General features: G+C 34.1%; 1 long non-coding RNA gene across 2 annotated transcripts; it reads left to right on the top strand.

Moving 5' to 3' along the window:
• The first annotated feature begins 5,038 nt into the window (after positions 1-5,038).
• Positions 5,039-9,916, top strand: LOC141607882 (uncharacterized). Of its 2 annotated transcripts, none has more exons than XR_012526955.1 (4): positions 5,039-5,225; positions 7,792-7,845; positions 8,714-8,796; positions 9,850-9,916. It is a non-coding gene; the product is annotated as an uncharacterized LOC141607882 (long non-coding RNA). The 2 variants fall into 2 exon arrangements; XR_012526954.1 differs by lacking the exon at positions 5,039-5,225 and adding an exon at positions 7,501-7,665.
• Positions 9,917-10,465: the final 549 nt, after the last annotated feature.

The following is a 10,465-nucleotide window of genomic DNA, read 5'->3' as shown; positions in this document are numbered from 1 at the left end:
TTTAGTCTAGCCTTAGGGGTTATTCCTTTGCCTTGAAAGCTTGTCTATTTTGTTCTTTCCCCTTTGTGGATGAATAAAATGGACTATAATTTATTGCAAAAAAATAATAATAATAATAAAATAATAATAATAATAATAAAATAATAATAATAATAATAATAATAATAATAAAAAAATTAATAATAGTAAAAATAATAGTAATAGTAATAGTAATAATAATAGTAATAATAATAATAGTAATAATAATAAAAATAATAATAATAATAATAAAAATAATAAAAATAATAAAAATAATAATAATAATAATAATAATAATAATAATAATAATAATAACTATAATAATTAAGTTAAATTAAATTAAATTAAGTTAATTTAATTCGGATCATATAAATTCAGTTCTAATCTAAGTTCAGTTCATATCCTATAAGTTCGGTTCAGTTCAGATCATATAAGTTCAATTCAGTTCAGATCCTATAAGTTTAGTTCAGTTCAGATCAGATCCGTTTCAGTACAAACGAACAGGGCCATAGTGGAGGTAAGTCGGGTGTCGAATCCACAAGGAAGGCGATGTAAATAACAATCAATATATATTTGAGTCTTTTTTCGAGCGATGTGGTAGTCTCCAACATTTGTAAAACACTTAATAGATTTTGAATTAAAAAAATATATAATATACTAAGAGCGGAATAAGAAAAGATATACAATAGACTAATACTAGTAATAATTTAGGATTAGATTCCTTATAAATGTCATGATTATTTTACTTTAGGTTTATTTGACTAATTGTTGATAGCAAAATTATCAAATAACTTGATATTAAGCACACCAATGAATAAGATTATTATGTAGCATTTAAAAATTACTCCATATTAAAGAGATCCCACTTACTACATACCACCTAAATCACAATGTAGTACGTTGGTCTCTTAATGGTACGTAGGATTAGGTTGATATTGGTTTTTTAATTAACTAAAGAGGTATATTGTAGGGGATATATCATTACTATTATTATTACTAATAGCATAAGAATGAACTTTTGTATCTACAAGTCTACACCTTACATATGAAGTAGTACTAGTTTTAAACCCGTGCAAAATTGCACGGGTATGTATTTGGGCAAGTATGGATGTTCTTGGATGATTTTTTTTTTTTTTTTGCATTTCTATTGGAATTATCTAATTGGTCTAAATCGGCGATCTACGTAATTAATATTTACACTTGTTTCAAATACGTGTTCAAATGCAATGGGTTAAGAGGAATAACGTAATATACAATTGTAAATAACATTTGCATACATAAAAAAACCTTACATCCCGAATAAAGAAATGTAATTTAATAATCTACTTTAACATATGGAAATTATTCTAAAAATTGAAAAATTTCATGATATACTATATTAGTAGTCGTAGTAGAAGTACGCATATCTGAATCACAAATTAGAATTTTCAAGCCTTCTTTTCGTGTGACCCTGGAAAGTGCCACATAAAGCTGGCCATGACTAAACACTGGTCTTGGAAAATAGATGCTGACCTGAGATAATGACTGCCCTTGACTCTTGTTTAAGTTACTATATGCAACACATTATAAGAAAAATTAGGAATTGTTTTCTTACCAATATAAAGTCTATATGGTATTGCACCAAAAACGATTTCATGAAAAGTGTAAAACACATGAACTGAAAGTGGTATCTCAGAACCAGTTATGGGTATCACCCTTGTACTGTATTCAAACCAAATCTTGCAAGGGTGAAATGTTGCCATGTCGAGGCCTACTCGGTTTGAGGAAATGCTGAACCTTCTTATTTTGTATGTGTTCCCTTCAGTAAGTTGTTCTAGGAAAATCCTTGTCAACCTCTGGTTGATTGTTGCCTGAATGATGTCTCCCTGTTTCATAAACATGAGTATGGTTTTGGTTAATCATATACTTACTTTTCACATTGAAAACAACATCAAAGAAAAGAAGGCTTACATTTACGTCTAATAGAATCAGTTCAACTCCTTTCACGTCATTTGGCTTCTTGTCTGACTTTTTGTGCCATAGTCTCATAACCCGCTTTGTTCTCGGCGTTTCTTTCTTGATGTTGGCGATGGGAATACTCTGAACATATGCTATTGTGTAGTTTTTTTTATGCTTTGTTATTGTTTTGATGGTGACTTATGCTGGTCTGCACTGATACTTATACTGCAAAATAAACATAAGTTGTAACCTTAACTGACTACCTATGTCATGATTCCACTAAGCCACTACTTGGAAAACTCTTATAACTGTTCACCACCACTGCATAACTGCATCACTATTATATCTGCAGTTAACTTTCTGATTTTTATAATTCGGAATGTAATTTACACATTTTTGCAGATTATATGGGTGTCGTGTTTTTAATATGATGATATTAATGTAGCCTCTAAAAGTTACTTGTCGAAGTAGAAATTACTCGGTAGCCTATCATTGTCACCTTCCGACTTCGGAGTGCGCGACTAATAGTTAAGTTGCCGTAATTTCTGCTCCAAGTTTATATATCGTCGGTGATGAACGGCTTTCTATAAAGATCTGAGAGGATAATTTTTTTTAAAAAACATATATTAAAGTTTTACAGTTGTTTTAAATTCAATAGTTAATTTCATTAATTTCTGTAAAATATTCACATTGTTTGTTATTCAATCCCGTAAGTAAATGTAATTTATTCACGTAATTATGTAATTTTATTATTAATTATGTAATTTTATTAGTAACTATGTAATTCAGTTTGATTATATGTAATTACTTTCATTTATTCCGATTTGTAATTCATTCTGTTTATATGCAATTTCTTTTACTTCAGCCGATTATCTATTTATTTCATTAACTATGTAATTCAGTCCGATTAGATGTAATTACTTTCATTTAATCTGATTTGTAATTCATTCCGTTTATATGCAATTACTTTTACTTCTGCTGATTATCTATTTATTTCATAAAATATTTTCTATGACGGAATTTGTCGCATGTTTGTCAGAGACGATTTAAAGAAATAAACTCTTTCCACGTAAACGGGACCTACCATAACCTGAATTTCCCCAAAAAAAGAAAAAGAAAAATTGGGTGAATGACGTGGCGAATCCGATGTTGAGCATTGTCTTTTGCATTAATATAGATAAGATTGTAATTAAAGTAGGGCAGTATTGAGGTATTATAATTTAAGCGCACAATTTGTCTCTCTAGTGCTATACTGTCATATACTCCAACTTCTTCTTGCTACTTCAGAAGTAAATAATCTATAGTTTAGTGAATAAAAGTCTAAAAAGCACCTACATTATTTTGTATGGTCATGTACAATGGAAGTTAATAGTATTAATTAATGTTAGGCTATAAGGATCACCATCAAATTAATCTTAAAGGGATAATTAAGGAAATGAAAATGTTAAATACTATTAAAGAATATTAAAATAAGAGACACTTTCTAATACAGGTGACAATAAAATTGGAGTAAAGTAAATTTTACATTAAGTCTTTACTCTATTAGACTTAAAGTCACTGTTGGAGCTTGTGTCCTCCACAGTTAGTGTGATAACGTATATAAATCTCTTATAGGTTCACAGGGTATACTTAGTATTTTATCAGTTGATTAACGTTTACTAATAACGGTTGGCTTGCTAGAAGTTTGACGTTATTATCATACTGATGGCGGTGATCAACTGGTCCCTAAAAGTCACACCTAAAGGATGTGTTTTAGAGATGTGATTATATGAAAATATAATCACATTGATGCCTTATATGACTAAAAGGTTAGTCCATGTATCTTTCCACCTTACACTAAAAGTCACCAAGCTATTTCACTGTTCATTTGAACAGTCGTAAACGACACACGCTTGATCGTTTCATACCTATGAATTTGCTGGGCCTTCTCTTCTCCTGCTTTCTACAATTTGGGCCTTCGTGCCCTGCCTGCCCATGAGAACTACAACAACTTTTAGCGGGCTACTCCCTTGGCTTTACTTTCTGGTCTTCTCCCTTGGACCGTCTTTTTTCCCTCTCTATATTCACAGCCACACATTTTCTCCCTTCTCTCTCCAATTTCTGCCTTTTGTTTCCGCTTATTTCTCTTCCAAAACTCAGCGTTTTGGTACTCACTCCTCACTCCCTCAATCCTCACCACAATTATCTTCACTCTCATAGGTGAAAACATCCTCCATTCAAAATCTCTCACATCTCACATCTCACCTCTCACCTCTCACCTCTCACCTCCTTTAAAATCCCCCCTCTTTTTTTATTTATATTTATATATGAATTCCAACATTTCCTTGCAATATTGTAATTCTAGGCGACGTTGATCTGCATCGATGATTCGAAGTGGATAGGCAACGACGATTACTCTCCAACATATTTCAATCTTTTCCCCATGCCGTCAATATAATACGCGGTGCAAAAACTCAGGTTTTTTCGATTTTTCGCAAACCCTAATTTTGAATAATTGGGGATTTTGTTGATGTCCATATCTGTGTTTGGCTTTAATCTTTCATATAGTTGATTGGAAGTTTGTTGCTAAAAGCATATTTAAGAGCCTAAGCATAATATCTGTTTAGTATCAATAATTTTTATTTGTTTTTTATTTTTCACAAGAGTATGACAATTTTATGGTTGCAGGGACGGTATTCTGTCAACACCCGCAGCAGTATCTGCGGTGATTCGGAAGAGGAAGGTTTGTTTCTTTCACCTTCTTAAAATATGTCTATGTGGTTGCAGATTTTGTATTTTTCTCGACTGGTAATCTCTGAGATCGTATTCTCAGATCACTCAGCCGCTTGTTTGTTTATATATCTACTCACCTTATTCTAAATGTCTCCAAGGGGTGCGTACTGTCATTTGAACAGTATTAAACGCAGCACTCTAGGTCGTTTTGGCATTGGTCTTTCCTTGCGTGCGTTTGGGCTATATATGTGGGCCTTGTTTAACGCTGCATTTTTTTAGCCTGGACCTTCATATGAAGAGTGAAGACAGCACACTTAATTCCTCACTCTCTAAATCAAATCACAACATCAGAACATCCCCATCCTCTCTTTACTCCACCACCACACCATCAAGTTCATCGCTCTCAAGTCTCACCTCATTCTTCTCTCAATACATTGTTTTTCTTTCATTTTTAGCTTCATATGTTTCCTTTTACCTTCACCTTTGATTATTTGATTCTCAAACTGACATTGACGGAGCGCCTTTCCTTGTTAGTCATGGTCATTCATTTGTCTTAGGTATTTATATTTCCTAACCCTAACTTTTTTTCTTCTCTAACGCACTTTGTGATCAATTCCTTTTTACTTTTTGGTTTAATTTTGGTGATCTGGGTTTTTAGTAGACTTTTTTCTGGGTAATTATTTGAGTTCTTTTAGCTTCGTCAGAGTTTTAATTAGGTTTAAAAAAAATAAACTTTAGGAATTGGTTTGAGATAGTATGGAGAGATCAGACAATCGGTTGGTTCATATAATGAAGTTAAGCTTGGTATTACTGGAGCTCGTAAGACCAAGATCAAGGTTTGTTTAATTAACCATGATGACAAAGAGAATATGGAGAAGATATGAGTTGCATCAATTGTAAATAAGATGAGTTGGAAACGGACGAGTCAGGGGTTCCTTAGGTAAGAGACTTGATAAATGGGGTACAAATATGATTGTGAGTGGTAGGGGAAGACCAAAGTTGATAAAGGTCATTGAAAACGGTATGAGTTTCCTCGGTATTGAATAAAATATGGTGCTGGCCTGCTTGGGAGGCTATTATCGAGGAAAATAAAACGGATCGATGTTTGGTAGAATGGTACAATTAGCTGATAAAGCCTTGTTTGTCTTTTGTCAAATTTGTGAAGGAATGGCTCTCACTCTCTAATTCTTGCAAGATATGTGGCAAGTAGCTACTTTTTTTTTTATTTACTTTTGAGCATCATCTTCTTCTTTGTTTCAATTTCTTCTATCTATTGCTAGAAAGTCAGGCTCCTTTTTTGTGCATTACATTTAAAGTCTCAGCGGCTACATTTATTTCTAAATCCAATTCTAAGTAGAACTTAAGTCTTCAATCTGATATATTGTCACATTTAAGGTCAGTTTGAATTTTAGCTTTTTGTAACCATGGCAAGAACCTATTGCTGAATCTTCTTACGAAAGTACAAAACACAACAAAGAGCTGTTAATTGTCACTAGCAAATGTGTATTGAGTTTACAAGGATGAAAGCATCTTCAGTGTTAATTCATTAATTCATTAATCTGGGTAGTAGCTTCGCATAGATTGCATTTGAAGATAAAGAATATTTTAGTGGGTGTTTAATTGAGACTAATAAGAATAATTATAAGGAAGATCATCAGTTTATTTCTCTCAAGAGACCCTCCTCTTATAATGGTGATAGGTAAATTACTACCTCCAATCTCTTTAAGACGATTAGTTTGTTGTCAATCATCTGCTTAAGTTTTTGGTAAAGAAAGTCGTCTCACATTTGTTCATTTTCTGTTGTTTTTACTGTTGTTTATATTTTTAGATTATGTTACAGTGTGTTATTTAGCTGTTGTGCTGTTATGAATGTGTACATTTGGTTTGATTTCAACCATCCGCTTAAGTTTTTGGTTAAGATAGTCATCTCACATTTGTTTATTTATTGTTGTTTCTATCTTCAGTTGATCTTACAGTGTGGTTGTTTAGCTGTTGTAGTGTTATGAATCTGTACGGTTTGTTTGACGGCAACCATGAGCTTAAGTTTTTGGTTAAGATAGTCGTCTACTTCCCCTCTTTTTCCCTTCCCTCCCTTCCATCCCCCTCCCCTCCCGTCCCTTTCCTTCCACTTTTGTTATCCAAAGTTCCAAGCACACCCAAAATGATTAGGTTTGGAGAGGATACAGGGATAGTTTAATGATGGGACTTCTTCGTTTCGCTTACGAGACTGTCTATCCATATGATATTGGTCGAATGACTCGGATCTATGAGGTAAAGGTGAAGAATAAGTTACCAGTGGAAATAAGAAAGCCTCAATGGATGAGTGTACAAAATGGAGAAATAGCATGTTAATGAGGGAGAAGGGTGAATTGATGAGAGAGGAGAGAAGGATGATGTGGGGAATGGAGAAATGAAAAGAGAAAGTAGGGGGCAGAATAAAAGGAGAAGGCGAGGAAAGACATAATGAAAGCAGAAAGTGAAATAGGAAATGTGTGGTGCTAAATATAGTGAATGACATATGCTGATAGGTCAGAACAGGCTGAAACCCAAAGTGCAGGAATAGCCTTTAAGAACCGCAGGATGGTAAGGAAGAAAATCAAGGACTTAACCTGACCCAGTTTTGTATTTCTCAGTATAATGGTTATTACGTGGACGGATGCTTTGGCAGTTGAATAATTGTACAAAGGGGTTGCTTTATAAGTCTTGTTGGGGCTTATAGCCTAAATTGCACTAGAGATGTACAATTACTAGGGGAAATGAATTTTAAACTGAAGCCATAAGCTCCCATTTTCAATCCATAGGTTAAAACTTTATTGATGCTTGTCATTAACGAATTATGCATTTATCCCGTCTGACTACTGCAATGTTCCAGTTAGTTTGGTACTTTGATGTATGAGATGGTAACAGTCGAAATTCGGATATTTTGGTGTATAGAAAAGGTACAGTAGTGTCGCTATTTCTGCTATGGAAACTGTTCAATTTTTTCGACATATCAAGGTAGAGTTAGAACTTGTTATCGTTTAGAGGTTCTTTAGACCATCTCTCGTTGAACACAAATGAGGTTGCATTGTTGTAAGCTTTGTGATAATGTATTAATATCTTTTATATATGTTTCTGTGGCAGTGGCTTCAATGGTGTTTTTGAAGGATTTTGAGGAGTCCACAAATTGCATACCTGGTAAGTCAGAAACTTCAATCTCTTATTGTTTAATGTGCTGAAATATATGTGTGTGTGCTTATTTCGTGTATAGGCCAATTGGATTAAAAGAAACAATTTCTTACTGTGAACATTTTTTATTGAGCGTTGTACTCTAGACACCCACTCGTGAAACACGACATAGTGAACCGTTTCAATTTATGTTAAATTGTAAACAAGGATTAACCATTGCAAGAGTTAGACGGATAGGGGGGAAGAGATGAATATGCGAACAGATGAGAGACGGAGATAGATAGGGAGAGGAAGATAAAACGAAAATAAGTGAAGGAAAGTGAAGGAAATGGAGATGGAGAGAGAACGAGGGAGGGAGGAGAAGGAGATGGGTGAATATGTGAAGGAGAGAGCGAGGGTTTCTATTCTTGACAGTTAGACGTTTATCAGTTAGAGATTTATCTTTACTTTCTGTGTGCTTCTTTCTATATGTCTGTATGAATCAGTGAGTGTCTGCACCTGTTTAGATAAAAGTGAATGCACGCTTTCTGACTAGGGACCGTCGAATGGTTTGATATAATGAAGGTTAGCCTTTTGATTTGTTGCTATTACTATATAGGAAAGAAAAATGTGCTTTTAAGTTTTTCACTAATAGTTGCCCGCCCCTTAATACGTGTGTATAATTTCTCTAAAGACTAAGTTTACTAGGAAAGTGGGAAGAGATTGATCATGTTTCTAGCTTGTTTAAGGAATTAATCTGGGATAGCTAAGCTGTTTATTTGCCATTTGGTTTAAGTTTGATAGGATCTTTGTTTCTTTTGCACATTACTACAAGCACCAGCATAGTTAAGGGTAGGTAAGTAATTGTATCTCGGATTCCTTTCTTTGTGATTGGCAGAAAATATGAAGAAATTCGTGCTCCACAAGTAGAGGACTTCGGCTACATCACAGCCATGAGCCAACAGTTACTCAAAAGAAGAGGTCTGTCTTTCACCTACTTACATTATTTCTAATGTCTTTCACCATATTTTCTTGTCTGTGTGTAAAATGGGCCACGAGTATGGTTTTTATTGATAATTCTAAACCCCGAGTCATGATTATCACCCATTGGCCATTACTAACTTTGCAATGGATGGTTACTCCCAAAGGCAGTCATGGTTAGTTTTTCACTGGTAGTAGCTCTAATTTGTAGCAAAATTGATTGAAGGCGTCTTCTGCGGATGTAATGATTACTGAAACTGTTCATACATTACATTTTTTTTCGTCTATCATATTTTACAGTGTCTTAATTCTCTATGGTGTGTTTGGGAACAAAGATTGTATTCTCAAATTCAGATTTGGACCAATTTACATGTTTGGCAAACCTATTAGATTTGGATTTCCAAATCCCTACCAAATTCAAGTAAGGCTAAAATAAACTCATTTGAAATCCACTCTCTAACCCTCTCATTTCAAATCTTTATTTCACTTTGCTAAATTTAAAATGAGACATTTCAAATTAAATTCTTGTTGCCAAACACTCTCTTAATAGTAATAATAGTAATGTCCATGACTGAATTGCTTTGGCCAGGTATTGCTAATGGAAAGGAGAGTTCTGAACTTCTTGTGCTTTCAACTATCAATTCCTACCATAAAAACATTTCTTAGGAGATATATTCATGCAGCACAAGCTACACACAAGGTATGATTAGTGGGATACAAGGCGGATCATCGTCGACCTCTCAAAACTTGACATGACCCACAAATATAACCTGACCCACTTTCTAAGCTGTAAACCTATAACATGAAACAACTATTTCCGAAACAAGGTGTAAATTTGTGGTTAGGGTCAGGTTTTTTTTTGAAGATTTCAGCACTTGCATTTAAGATCACCTGTTGGAGTGACCTATTGACCCAACCTAATCCCAACCCGAATGAATGTTTAGTTGATATTTAATGTCCTTTCCCAAATCAAATTGACCCAGCCTGTTCTCTATTACAATGCTCCATTTGCTCAGTTTAGTCAAAATCTAATGCTCTGTTCCTAATTTGCAGGCGCCTTCAGTTGAGTTGGAGTTTTTGGCACTGAAATTGAGGCAAAAATGAGAAATAATAACCTAAAATCTAAGGTCGTCTGTTGGTCTGTACAAGAGACGGTGGATTTCATGTCAGACCGTCTCATAAAAGAGCTATATGGGAATCAAATTGGAGATCTTTATCATAGTCTGCCTTCCCATATGATTGAATTTGTGCTAGGTGATTTTGAGTGGCAAGTGCATCTTTATCCTGTGATTTGCGGTGTGATCAACTTACGGTGTGATTTGTGGATGTGAGCTAACTTAGCTTGTAAAGTCATAGAGCAGTCATGTTTCCATAATTGTGTTGTACATATGTAGTTTTCATATCCTTCCTCAATTCAACGTTCAAACTAAGGCTCTCGAAATTCTCCAACTCTAAATTTGTATTTTATGTTGAGCAACCAAGTATTCGTTTCAAAATGTCACAGGTATTAATGCAATGCTTTCGTTCACGTGTCTTGTTGTCATGTCATCTCGGTAGGCACGTCGAACTTTCTGAATCAGCGAACTATCACATATATCTCACGATCAATGTATTTTTCATGTATCAATAGTTTCTAAAACATGGGTCTATATAAATGTGTAGCTTATAA

Source organism: Silene latifolia, chromosome 10 (genome assembly GCF_048544455.1).
Source record: "Silene latifolia isolate original U9 population chromosome 10, ASM4854445v1, whole genome shotgun sequence".
Classification (NCBI taxonomy): domain Eukaryota; kingdom Viridiplantae; phylum Streptophyta; class Magnoliopsida; order Caryophyllales; family Caryophyllaceae; genus Silene; species Silene latifolia.
Note: the sequence above shows the minus strand (reverse complement) of the source record. Positions and strands in the feature narration are given on the sequence as shown.